The following is a 13,351-nucleotide window of genomic DNA, read 5'->3' on the forward strand; positions in this document are numbered from 1 at the left end:
TGAATGAACAGTTAGATGGATGATGGATGGACAGATGGATGTTCTAGTAGATCCTGTTATTGCCCACTTTTCCTCCCTCCCCCTCCTCTTGAGAATGCCTTTGTTTCTGTGCCTTTCAAATCTCAGACCTTGGCCAATGATTGACTAAAGTGAAATAATTGCCACGAGATAGGACTAATTCTGTGGCACAACTTCTGCTACAGAATATCCCTCATGGATTAGACTGCAGCAAGTCTCCAAGAGAGCCACAACCATGTTTAGATTTTTCCCTGCTTTGACCTGATTCCTTTCCTTCCCTCTTCCTGAGAGCACTCCCACAAAAAATCATTTGAACAAGCACTCCTCATGTCAGGTTCCAGTTCTAGAGAAACTGTCCTAAGATAGATGAATAGATAAATGAATAAGTGAATGGATAGATGGATGAATGGATGGATGAGTGAATGAAGCAATACTTTTGGGAGTATATGTGAGTATAAAAAAGTCTATTAAGGTCAGGACCACGGGCAGGAATGTATCATGAATACTGACACTGGAGCTGGAGCTGAAAGATCTGTGACAAAGTTTGGGGAACAAAGAAATCAAATATAGATGTAGAATCAATCTGGAGCTATCCTTGAATCTTGGTAATCAAGTTTAAGTATGGTCTAGACCCAATGACAACTGTAATTCAAAAACACACAGCTAAGTAGGGCAAAGCTAGACAGCGTTTCTACAATCAGTAAGAAATATATAACAGGACACAGAAGTTGGTAGAATCCAAGTAGATGAACTTCAGGCCCAGATATCTTGAAAATATCTCATCCAGGTTATAAAACAATCTAAACCTTTTTTTTTTTTTTTTTCTGAGAGCAAGAACCAACCTTAGTATGCAGTGCTGCAACACTTTACTTTTGTGGTTATAATTTTATGTAAATATACCTTTTTCAGTATCACAGTGTTGATCTGTAAATTTTCATATAACCAATGAAATTATTAGTCACCATCCCCTCTAGCTTACAAAAATATTAAGTTATGAAGTGAAAGGTAAATGTGATAGCACGTAGCAAGTATAAATGTCAGGAGAGGATCATCATAAAAAATTATTTCATATATCTGGGTACTCTTTGCCCTGTAACAGATGATAATTCTCATTGTCTATTTTATAAATTTCAGTAAGCTTCAGTAATACAGAAGGATATGAGGGCTAAGGAGTACTATAACCACAGGAGAAAGCCCAAGACTTCCAGTGGCAGAAACACAAGGAATTCCAGTAGAAAATGTCACTCGGTGTGTTGTAGGTCAGATTCTTCCAAAACAAACTCTGGTAAGATGGGGATCTGAATGCAGGAATTTGGGGGGATATGCTGTCAAGAACACCACCTATAAAGGAGAGAAGAAGCAGAATTGAGAATATAGAAAAATTAAACTGCTGGTACAATTGAGACAGGTGACTCAAGCAATGCCATTGGCACTCTGAAACAGGAAGCGTTCTGAACAGCAGTGTAATGAATAGAGGGAAGGGGGTGGGAAATTTGTATCCCAGCATGGACCAGTCATTGTAGGTGGGCTACTCCCAAGACAAAAATTATAACTGGGTGAGGCTACTCCCAATTCCAGGAAGGGACTGAGCTATGAGCCATTGGATACCTATATCTTAGCAGCTGCAGGATCTGAGCAGCACCCAGCAACAAGCACAACAACTGGTGTGTGTGTGTGTGTGTGTGTGTGTGTGTGTGTGTGTGTGTGTAGCACCTGTGTATTCCACTGTGTTAGCCTTCCCTGTTAAAAAAAAAACAGATTTTTTTTCCATATGCCTGCTTTTGCAAAAACCTTCTCAAGGGAGTAAAATCCAAGCAGCCTTTGTACAATAATGGTGTTGTTGCTCTCACAGCTTTATCCCAATGGGACATTTACAACCTCCCTTAGTAAAATTCTAACTACAACTGGAACAGCAGAGGAGCATGTTTTCTTCAGATTGGTGTGATCCTTCTTCATCAGAAGCTATTAAGAATTGCCAAACTCAGTTTTGCATTTTAAACCTTGTTTTACCTTCAGCTAGAAATATCAAACCATTTCAGAAGCAATCTCCATAAAGAATCAAAATAACATCTTATGACAAGCTAACTGGTTCATGCAAAATCCCAATTTTATACAGTGTGAAGAATAAATAACCTAAATTTCCCTTCTTAAGATTTTTGTGCAGAATGAATATATTGAAATTATACAAAAAAATCTTTCCACTGCCTAAGAACTAAAAATCCCCAAATGAATAATTTGATTTGCAAAATTGTAACAAAAATATCCTAAATGTTCATAACCTAATACTAGCCATCATTGAATTTAGTTATTTTTACCTACAATATGTATCTCTAAAATTCATTTTAAATAACCTATCAAAACAAAATAACACTTGTCTCATCCAGTATATACTTTCACTAGGAAATTATTTTCATAGATTATTGTCAGGTTTGCATATTTCCTTCTCGCAGAACTTCTCATGCCTAAAACTCTGAATTTTCTCTGAAGGCCATATTCTTTGAAGGTAAATTATATGTTTGTGACATTGATTGTGGTGATGGTTTCACAGGTGTGTATTTCCAAGCTCATCAAGTTTTATATATTAACTATGTTTAACTTTTTGTAATGTCTCTTATCCCTCAATAATTTTTTTTTTTAAAAAGGATTTAAGCTACATGCAACAGAGATTGCCTGGTTTTTTGCCACTGCATTTCTAGCAGCCTCTCCCCACTAATTATTAACGGGAAGAATAGCTTTTATCCCAAGACATAGGCTTATTAGCTAAAGAGTTTAAACACATTAAAAGAAAGAAAACTATCTAAATAACACATAGAGCATTAAGCAAGATTATTGGAACACTTTGATAAATGTATTTACTGTAGTAAACATTTTCAAAATGACAGTAGAGGATATTTTTAAGCAAAACAGGAGTAAGAAGTCATACAGATAGCCAAGTAAAATATGAGTTATGCATATTATAATGATTGAAAAAAGAGCAAAGAGATGTGATAAAATGGAAGAAAAATGATCAAGATGATCAGTGTGAATAACTCTCTAAGAAGGCAAAAGAAAAGGATAAAAAGTAGATGGTATAAAAGTAAAGCTTTTGGGGTTGACATGTATACACTGATGTGTAAAAAACTGATGACTAATAAGAACCTGCTGTATAAATAAATAAATAAATAAAATTCAAAAAAAGGTAAAGCTTAAGAGATATGTAGACTAGTGTAGAATGTAGACACCAATATACAGATAATGTGAGTTCCAAAAGAGAAAGAAAATAAATGAATAAATACATATATATATACACACACACATATATATGCTTACATACATATAAATAGGAAGAGATATATGATAAAATGATAATAAATATCAAATAAAGAATGATTAAAGACCTCAGCTTTACATTATTCATAGAGTGAAAAGCAATTTATATAAAAACCTAACATACACTTATAAACTTAAAATAATAAAAGCTTCCAGAAAAAAAAGAAATATTACCTACAGAGCAGTGAGACTTAGACTGGCATCAGAATTCTCAACAGCAATCCCAGATGTAAAAAATAAATGAATAAATAAATTAAGTAAGAATTATAAAGTGGCTGATGGAAAATAACTTTGAACCTATATTTATATATCTAAATGAATTGAAGTGGTAGATCCATGACAGCCTCCAAAATTTGCCACTCAAAGACCCACTTTGGGAACACTCCTGGAGAAATAAGAAAATAAATAAATACAGGAAAATGCTGCAGAAAATGTCAAAAGTAAAAATGATTAAGTAATTTTACAAAGCATATTGCTGTCTAACTATTCAAATAAATATATATATAATTTTATATATATTCACAAAATATGTTCAGAAAATGCAGAACTAAATTTCTAGACAAAAGTAACAGGATGAGAGATAAAGATGGAAGAATTGTAAAATCGTGCTAAACAACTAATGGTGTTCTGGGGAACAAAGGGGGATAGCAGGTTATGATATAAATAGATGACAGATATGCAGTGCCCTTTATGCCATGCTAAAACAATACTGGTTTTTCACCTGAAACCTTGGAAAGATTTAAGTGGAAAAGGATTATGATGAGTAGATTTTTAAATGATAATACTCTCAGTAATCAAGATGCATTTGAGTTTTAGTGGGAGAAGCTATAGTGAAATTAGAGTTAAGAAGTCAATTTATTATACTATAGCATATCATATCTCATATTACATTAAAATATTATTATTATTATATATTATACTAGTTTTGTTGGTAGGCAACTTGGCCAAAATTAGAGCAAGATCAGTAAGAATGAGTAGATGAGAGACTGGGAAGCCAGTTGGTTTAATAAATGGATGGCATTTATTAAAGACAGGACATGACAAAGACAGGTTGACATTAGAGGAGGTGTGGGATAGAGATACTGAGTTCTTATTTTGTACTTTGTGCTTACAATACCTGTGGGACATTCAAGTTGACTGTGCTCTAAGCCGTCTGGAGGTCTAGCAGGTGTGAATTGTAGGTTTGAAAACATTAAGGCAGAGTGGATAACTACTATACTATCAGGGCAAAGGCTGAGATTGTTCAGCAAGGAATGTGAAGCAAGAGAAGTACAGGGCTGTAGGTGGAAGCCTCGAGGGTGCATGCCTTCAAGATGGAAGTGGAGGTGGACAAGCTAAAGGATGGATCCTGGTGTATCACAACATCTACCCCCACTGAATAATAAACCCAGGAATTGGGAATTTTATCATTTTTACTCTTTAGAACCTAGAATAATGCCTGGCACAAATAGCTTCTCAATAAATCCATATGCTGTTGAAGGAAGGAATGAATGAAGCCAGATCCCCGTAGGAAATTCTTAAAAATACAGATTGTATTGTAATAGATATGTGAAAGACGGATCCTTTGGCTTTTTTCATTTTAACCCTCAGGAATACCCACCTTTATAATGCAGATATATAAGGAATGCATCTTTAATTTTCTCCCTTTCCTTTGATGTTAGACAAGTCATTCAGAAAACAAAGGGATTGCTCTGGGGAAGTTAAGTTTTGGGCAGTGAATTACTTATGGGGGACATTCTCAGTTTGGAAGCAAATGGCGAACAAAAGCCTTCTAGTCCACACCAGAGCTCATTTAATTTATTTTTGGTTAAAAATTTTCTTTTACACTAAACTAAGTTATTTGGTTAGTTTTATAATGCTCCCTCCCTGTGCAAATGAGAATAAAGCATTTCCCTAGAGGAACACAAACCACAATTAAAACAAATTCTCTCTTAAAATGAGTTGGGGAAAAAAATGTGAAAAGGACGTTCTAAGGAATACACTATAAAGCTTTAGTCTATAAAAACAGAAAATGTAAATATGGTCAGATATGCAAGAAAACTAATAAGTAGTCCTTTCTGAAATATTTTCAGAGTATTGTTTAATCTGCTAATATCACTAGGAATTTTGTACATATACGTTTCTCAGGGCATCAATTTAATGAAGGGTTAGAATCTTAGAATCTGTTTACTAGGGTTGCAAATACATGTAGAGATGACTGGCTCCCAGGTAAAGAGAACGTGAATATTTAACATAGCATAGAAGTGGGCAATGTTTTTGTTCTCGTAAGTATATTAAACTAGTATTTAAAAACTACAGTATTGTCTGTATAACTAATGCAATATTTACTAATATTATTTAATGATTCAGCAAGTACCCATCTTAACTACAGAGCTGTTCTAAAAGGTTAATCTTTACCAATAGTTTAAAAAGTGTTACATCGTTTGTAACTGGGAGAAACGGGGCACGGTTTGCATTGATATAGGCATGGAGGTGCTCAGCATTGCTTCAAGACACAACCAGAAATGGGATAAATTTACAAAGGAATGGAAAGATAACTTGAAGTTAATTGCATATATTACTAAAACAGAAACATTCGTTCTAATTATTTATGGACAGAATTGATCTCCTCCCCTTTCATGTACTCTAACATACTGCATTCCTAGTAATATTCATCAGTGTGAAAGACTGGGAGAAGAAATAGTTACCAAAAATATGATTGCAATACTTTACTGTCTTTCAGAGGACCTGTGAGAAATCACGGAGCAAAGGATAATAATTATACATTTTAAATGACTAAATACTAATATTACAAACCTCACAAGTGATGAAATGATGAAATAAATTGCTGGTACTTCCATCCAGACACATTTAGATTAGCGGGATGTTTGTAAGGCAGTTTGATAAATGCCTTGTTCTTACACAGTACAGCACTGACCAGAATTCAAGAGCCTTTGCCTCTGGTACCCTCTTTATTAATTGGCTGGTATCTGTACATGTATTAGAACCATGCTGTGAAGTTAACGAAAGCTTCTCATTCAGACTCAAATAAATAGGTGGTTGGATAATTCAGAGTTTTAAAATATGTCAGTGGCACAGTAAAAGTAATGGCTATGCTGTAGATACTAATGATAATTGTTAAATGGAAAATATTTTTTCTCTAACTAAAAGATGCGTCTGCATCAGAGGAAGATATTTACATAGGATAATTGAAATGTTAATTCAGCTTTTCATTAAATTGTATTTATCTTTTCACGTCAAAATATTATGTCAAATTTAGATATATCATATTTTAGGTAAATTTTTACTATAGATATTTACCATTTAACATAGGATGAAAACAGATTGAAGTGAAATATAATATTTTCTTAAAATGTTCTTTTCAAGTTGACATAAAAAATATGCATTACCATAAAATTCTTCTGAGACAAACACCCTCAGTTTTTGTGCATTGTGGGTAAATACTTAAAATATTTCAAATAACAGTAAATTATCAGAGATTACCTGTGATAAAAGAAGGAAAGAAATTCCCATTGGTTCAGATAGCTAATATATATACCTATTCCACAACCACTTCATACCAGCCAATACATAGAGATTAAAACCTTACTCTATTTCAGTTTCTATATCTATGAAACCCCAGTACATTCCAAATAATGATTAACTTGATTACTTTATTTGTTGAGGGGGTCATACTGGTAGTCTCAGATCTCTTGTATTATTGATTGTCATTGAAGCACATTAAGTCATTTAGTAATTGATAATTTATCAATAATTATAATTTTGAGAAATTAATTTCTTTAAAATACTATAAGACAACTGAGACAATTACTTCAATAAAGAAGAGAGGTAGTCAATTTTCCAAATGTTCTTGATACTAAGGGAATGGTTTTAATTTGCACTTTTTTTTTGCCGGTATTTTATCCTTCACCTCTCACCTATACTTCAACTTCTGTGGGACAAATTGGGCTGAGCAGAAACAATTATCAGACACATAACCTCTGCACATCATGTTATTTTCTGAATGTACTTGTTCCTTGGGAAAGGAAATGACCATGAGCAGGGCCGAAAGTAAGGCTCTTGGGCATTTTTAGAACAGTGTATCTTCTGTGGGTCGGGTTACTACCCACAAGACCGTAGACCTTTACATTTTGCTTCAATACTATGTCCTCTATGGCTTCTCTCCCCACCCTTATCTCTCTGACCTTGTCTATGATTTCTGCCCCACTCACTCCCTCAGGTTCCGCTGTGAACACTTATTATTCATTCTATAAAGACAGGCTAGGGTTGCTCGCCTCAGGCCTTTGAACTTTGAATGATGACTGCAGTTCAGAAAGCTCTTTGTCTCTTACCGCCTTACAGTAGTTAATTGTCTCACTTTCAAATCTACTCAAAAGTCACTTCCTCGAGGGAGCTACTCTGACAATCCTATTTAAACCATATCTCCTCACCTGCGCTCCTTTATCCTACTCTATGTTTTCTTCCACAGCCCTTAGCACATTCTACCTTACTAGAACTTTATTTTTATTGTATTTATTGTTTATTATCTATTAGATATGTCTAGATTATCTATTTGATATGTCTACCTTATGTATTTCAAATTCCTAGAAGAGGGTCCCACACATAAAGTTCAAAAATATTTTTTGAATGAATTAATTTAATTAAAGACAGTTGCTTAGTTAGACTCAAAATGACAACATGAGCACATCTTAAAATACAGCACAAAATACTGGAAAGTGTAGAATGTTTCAAATGGATATGATTGCAGTTATCATTTATTCCACTTGCTCATTTTGCAGCTAAATCATCAGAACTTGTGAGGTTACCTGATTACCAAGAATCAACAAGCGTCTGACTTTTAGTCTAGGTATTCAGGAAACCTCCAGTTTCCTGAAGCACATTACTCAAATCACAATCACATGTATTCATTGTTTAAACTATCACAACCTAGCTTATTATAGTAGAATTTAACATATTTCTCTCTGGATTGTTCTTAAACACCTCCTTTCTTTAGCCTTAAAGAAGGCTAGGGTTCCTTTAAGTTGTTTTGGTTTTGTAAACCTCCTATTTTACATCCAGTAGAATCCAAGGTTGCTTCTTGCTTAGAACTCATTATCTCTGAGAGAGCGCCCCCAAATACACACTTTGGCTGCATAGCAAAATTATATTCTCTGAAGTTGCTTATATTAATTAAGGTTCATAAACATAGAAACTGACTTTGGTTAGTAGACGTAAAAATAACAGGATGGTAAACTGGACTCTGATTAGAGTTTCAGCAGTACATACAAAGAACATGAACAACACAAGAGGTGCCAGGAAGACCCATAGCTTGGGGTGTTGGATCACCTGCTAAGGCATGTACAACAGTTTTTTCTGCCCTTTGCTTTCTCCTCTGTATTAGGCTGTAACAAAAAGGAGACAGAAAAAATCCTAGAGGGGATTCTTTTGCAGCAAGCTTCCAGAATGATGTGCATCCTCCCTATTGGGAGTGAGGGCGTGAGGGGCGGTGGTGTTCCCTTCTCCAGGGTGAAGGAGAGGGGAGTAAAGGCATCCTTTCAGAGACATCCATGACAGGAGTCTCCTGAAGGCTGACGATCATGGGGGCCTGTAACTGACTCACACGTGAGAGTCTGAGGCCAGGACTATGGCTGAAGCTGACTTGGCTCGAGTGCAATTTAAAGGGAGTTACACTGAGAGGTGCCGCATTTCCACTGAAGGAGGGCAAAGGTGCAGGAACCCAATCAGCGTCTAGGGAAGGCTGCCGGCCTAGGACTAGCTTGAAAGGGATTGTGCCAGATAAAGCAACCAGGAGGGACAAAGGTTAGGGAACAATGTAACATAGATATTGGAGCTAGAATGAACTTTACACTTTTTGGCCTGCTATGGAATTAAATGTTGCATAATACAGTTCATTCTTAATAATATCACATTCATTTACGAGTGAGATAATGAGAAAAATGAGAAAGTCTTTTGATAGCATATTATTAAACAAACAAAAACCGTTAGACATATCCTGTTCATAGGCCAAGATTTATGGACATTTGTTATATAAACATTGTTCCTTTATTTGTGATAATTTTGTGTTTGATAAGCTGCAACTATGTTCCTAGGTCTTGATACCACATGGCCTTTTGTATTTCATCCCAAAAGATAATTTATATAAGATATAATACAATAAAAGAAGAAAACAAATTATGCACACTTGCTACTTTCTAACATTTCTATTAAATAATAGAGAAAGCCCAACACTCAGTGTCCCAAATTAGGAAATTACATTTGTATATCATCAAATAAATATCATTTAGGTCATAAATCATGGGGTCAAAACATCTCATCTCTTTGAAAGCAGTGATAAAGTTCATCCACAGAGCTTGACTGTGAAATAAAAGTATCTGTTTCCACTGTCTGACCTTGAAGGAATTTGAAACAAAATTAAAGAGATCTCAGAGGTTTAAAACTAAGAAACATCAATATTATCTTCAGCAGGAAAAAAAGGGATTTTAACAAAATAAGCACTTTTGACTGATTGTTGGCTGTTGGTTCTAAGTGTTAATCTAGCCACATAATAAAAAGTTCTAAGTTTATTAATTACAAGAAAAGAAATATATGGTTACCATTCATGATATTTGTTAAATATTCTAATAAATATATAATATTTTATCATTATAGGATTTACTCAGTGACTTCTATTAACAGTACTCTCATATACACAAATATATGGGCCTATTTATAATTTATCTTTTCTTATGTCTTAGTGACTTTTATTTTTCTCTTCTCTATTTATTCTTTTATTTTATGACCAATTTATTTATTTTTTAAAATTTTAATTTGAAAACTATTTACATTTAGAGAAGAGTTGCAATAATAATGCAATGAACTTCCATATATCTTTTACCCATTGTTATTACTTTATCTTCTTTGCTTTTTATCTCTGATAAAAGTGATACAAATATAATAGTAAATATTATTATCGTGTGTGCATTCTTTACTTATGGAACCATTTGAAAAAAAATGTTGCAAACTCCATGTCCTTTTATCCCTAAATACTGTAGCATGTGTCTCCTAGGAATAAAGATAATCTCCTTATACTTGTAGGCAACAATTGGGCTCCTACTTGCTGAATACCAAAACTGGACAAACGTCCATGCCTAGTAACAGGCTACAGAAGAAGGTCTTTAACACTACATTTACAGGAAAGTAAAATTAATTAAGAGCTCACTGACTCTGCAACAAGTTCAGAGGAAGAGGGTAAAGCAGAAGCCAGCTGCGCATGACCAATTTCTCCTTCTTAATTGTTTTTTTTAACATCTTTATTGGAGTATAAGTGCTTTACAATGCTGTGTTAGTTTCTGCTTTATAACAAAGTGAATCAGTTATACATATACATATATCGCCATATCTCTTCTCTCTTGCATCTCCCTCCCTCCCATATGTCATAGCAAGATCCTTTTTGACCCACCTCCTAGAGAAATGGAAATAAAACCAAAATTAAACACATGGGACCTCATGAAACTTAAAAGCTTTTGCACAGCAAAGGAAACCATAACTAACTAAGAGGAAAAGACAACCTCAGAATGGGAGAAAATATTTGCAAATGAAGCAACAGACAAAGGATTAATCTCCAAAATTTACAAGCGGCTCATGCAACTCAATATCAAAAAAACAAACAACCAACCCAATCCAAACATGGGCAGAAGACCTAAATAGACATTTCTCCAAAGAAGATATCTTCTTTGGCAAGAAGATATTGCCAACAATCACATGAAAGAATGCTCAACATCCATCACTAATCATTAGAGAAATGCAAATCAAAACTACAATGAGATATCATCTCACACCAGTCAGAATGGCCATCATTGAAAAACATCTCCTTCTTAATTTGACAGTTTGTTAAGTCATGGTTTAACCCCTTGGGAAAAGAGTGTGAAGATGGAGACTGCCAGGAGGGTTACACAGTGCATTAGTGGAGCTGTATGGATAAAAACACCAATAGCATGAAAGAAGCTTGTGTTATAAAATGTATCATATATTTGCAATGTTGTGAAGTTTTACTGTGTTGAGCAGACTAAATATATGAACATACCTTTCACTAAAAAAAAAAGCAAATGGTCCTTAACCATAGATAAGCTACTGGTTCTCACTTGCATTCATTATAAAAAGAAATGTAAATCAAAACTACACTATGATACCATTTCTCACCTATTAGTTTGGCAAATATTAAAAATTTGACAACATACTCTGTTGACACACCAGTGGAAACATAGGCACTCATACACCACTAGCGGGAGTACAAAATTTGGACAGAAAAGTCATGATATCTAGCAAAATTACATAGGCTTGTACCCTTTGGTCCAGTAATCTCACTTCTAGAAATATATCTCAAAGGTATGCCGGCAAAAGCACCACCAAGAATATACTCTAAAGGCAAAAAGAACTGAAAAAGAAATTATCTGCTTATAGTATTCTTTTGTTAGTGTTGTTAATATCATTTTGAGAGTGTTGTGAATATTGTGGAATAATGCAAATGACTAATCATGCTGAGAACTAAGATTTTCTATGTGGAAGTACAGAGAAACAGATGTAAGATTAACAAGGTTAAGTAAATATCTTTTAGTACTAAATTTGAATTAGAAATATCAGGAATTAGTAATATAAAACTCATGAAATATCTGTAGCTCTTAATATATACTGTATATTACATATTACAGGAAACAATTAAGTCTTGAATAGGAGATATACAACGTGAGCTTGGGACATCTTTTCACACCAGAAAGCAAGTAATAGAAATGATTTGAGCTAGGAGAAATTATATTGACACTCTTTTGCCTAGTTCTTAAGATACTAATCCACCACATCTACTACCAGACAATTCTGAGGAAACCTCATTAATAAGCCTGCTGTGCCGGACTACAGACAATGGGGGTGGGAAAGATTACTACAGAGAGTTTGAAATCTGGCCATGTTCTCAGGCAGCTTTATGTGATGAAAGATGTTGACAATTAGATAATGTTCTAATGGCAACATCACTGCTCCATGAACTTCTGAGAGGGATTTGGCAATAATGAAAATAGATAGCATGTAACTAGTATTTACTATGTGCAAGAGAGTTTTGAGGACTTTCCCTATATCTACTAATTTAAAACTCACATTGACCCTGGGATGTATGCATTATTATTATTATTAGAGTCATTTTACAGATGAATAAACTAAGATGCAAACAGATTAAGTAGTTTACTTCAGGTCATAGAGCTAGTAAGTGGTACACCCAGGCTCTAAATCCAGGCAGTGTGAATGTAGAACCCATGCTCTTAATCACCATTTTATACTATCATCCAGCACAGCTCAGTCATGCTTTATGAGGAGCCATTGACTCTATACATGTCATAGGAAATACCATCACTTGGGAAAGAATGTTTAGAAATGTAAAAATGTTTTAACATAGTGACATGTGTAAAAAGAACAGTTTTGCTGCCATTTTTTTCTTTGTTCACAACACTCCCAGAACAACACACATACACAAAAGTCTCTTTTCCTTCCTAAGAACTTCAAATACATATTATTTAATTGAGGAAAAACCTCTGAGTCAGTGGAAAGTTTAGAATTTAACTCTAAGTCACTTGAACTGGTATGTAAAACTTTCTAGAGAATAGAGATTAAGTAACCCACCAACTATCACCAAGAAAGAAATTAACATAGCTGAGATATGAATCTGTGATTCTTAGATACTAAAGCCCATACGTATGTTTAAATACTGCTACATTATCTCTTACTGTGAGTCAGTTACGTAATCTCTCTTATCTTCACTTTTTTTACTGTGCAAGGATATTATAAACAGAAAATGGATATATAACTCCTACCTAAGAGATTCAAATGCACAGTATTACTTTATAATTTTCACTTTTCCTTTTATCATCATATTAATGTTCAACCATCCATTAAGTCACATTTTGCTTTTTAGCTTACAGTGATGATGATGATGGTAAGGGTAATAAAATTATAAAAATGTAAAGAAAAAGAAGAGAAGGCAAATAGAAAAGATATTACT

The 13,351-nt window shown here is 34.2% G+C and overlaps 1 long non-coding RNA gene across 1 annotated transcript in view; it reads right to left on the reverse strand.

Moving 5' to 3' along the window:
• Positions 1 to 1,277: 1,277 nt before the first annotated feature.
• The window catches only part of LOC136792211 (uncharacterized), a 242,231-nt gene continuing 230,157 nt past the window's right edge, over positions 1,278 to 13,351 (reverse strand). The window contains exon 3 of the long non-coding RNA XR_010835676.1: positions 1,278 to 1,359. This is a non-coding gene — a long non-coding RNA (uncharacterized lncRNA). The remainder of the gene's footprint in view (positions 1,360 to 13,351) is intronic.

This window comes from Kogia breviceps, chromosome 12 (assembly GCF_026419965.1).
Source record: "Kogia breviceps isolate mKogBre1 chromosome 12, mKogBre1 haplotype 1, whole genome shotgun sequence".
NCBI lineage: Eukaryota > Metazoa > Chordata > Mammalia > Artiodactyla > Physeteridae > Kogia > Kogia breviceps.